The sequence below is a fragment of the Dipodomys merriami genome, unplaced genomic scaffold (genome assembly GCF_024711535.1).
Source record: "Dipodomys merriami isolate MVZ:Mamm:240054 unplaced genomic scaffold, mDipMer1.0.p SCAF_787, whole genome shotgun sequence".
Lineage (NCBI taxonomy): Eukaryota > Metazoa > Chordata > Mammalia > Rodentia > Heteromyidae > Dipodomys > Dipodomys merriami.
Window position 1 is genome coordinate 189659 of NW_027206387.1, and position 1131 is coordinate 190789.

A 1131-nucleotide genomic window follows, 5' to 3' on the forward strand; every position below is an offset into this window, starting at 1 on the left:
ATTTATCCCAGACATATATGAGTAACTGAAAATAAGGGAAACCAGGGGTCTTATGTTTCTTTGAACTTGTCTTACTTAACTTAATATGTTTTTTTTCCAAGTCTTTCCATTTCCTAACAAATTGAGTGATGTCATTCTTTCAGATGGAGGCATAGAATGCATCTATTTATCTATCTATCTATCTATCTATTCTATCTATCTATCTATCTATCTATCTATCTATCTATCTATCTATCTATCTATCTATGTATCTATGTATCTATCTATCTATCTATCTATCTATCTATCTATCTATCTATCTATCTATCTATCTATCTATCTATCTATCTATCTATCTATCCATCTATCCATCTATCCATCTATCTATCTATCTATCTATCTATCTATCTATCTATCTATCTATCTATCTATCTATCTATCTATCTATCTATCTATCAAATTATCTTGATCATCAATTGAGGGGAATCAGAATTGGTTCCATACCTTATCTATCGTAAATAATGGGGCAGTAAACATAGTTGTGCTGGTAGTTTTTTTGTGGTCTTATTTGTGATCATTTGGGTGAATGCCCAAAAGTGGGATTGCTGGGTCATGGGGGGGCTTTATGGGGAGTCTTTTGAGGAACCTCCATACTGCTTTCCAAAGTGGTTGATCAAGTTTACACCCCCACCAAGGATTCGGTAGGGTTCCCTTCTGTCCACATACCCTCCAGCACATGTTGTAAAAATATGGAACACTTCAAGAATTTGCATGTCATGCTTGCACAGGGGCCATTCTAATCTTCTCTCTATTATTCCAATGTTATGTATTTCCTGCTGAATTAAGCACAGAACATTTTTTATATATGAAGTGTAATTCATTTTCTTTCTTTTTATTGTGAAAATACTGCACAGAGGAGTTACAATAACATGAACAAGATAATGAATACATTTCTTATCAAGCATTGTTGCCTCCTCTTTGTTTCCCCTTCCTCTCCCTTCCCAAACTCCCACTAGCTCTGACACCTGATCCTCCCCCACACCCATCAACGTTGTAAAGTTCGTTTTACGACATAACGACTTCTATATCTCATTGTTGCAATGGGTCCAACTGTATCCCAATTTAAATGATATTTTTTCCCTTCCCCTCCAA

The 1131-nt window shown here is 35.4% G+C and overlaps 1 non-coding gene across 1 annotated transcript; it reads right to left on the reverse strand.

Annotated features, from left to right (window-relative positions):
* Positions 1–722: 722 nt before the first annotated feature.
* Positions 723–832, reverse strand: LOC138818891 (U6 spliceosomal RNA). Its single transcript, XR_011369250.1, has one exon. It is a non-coding gene; the product is annotated as a U6 spliceosomal RNA (small nuclear RNA).
* Positions 833–1131: the final 299 nt, after the last annotated feature.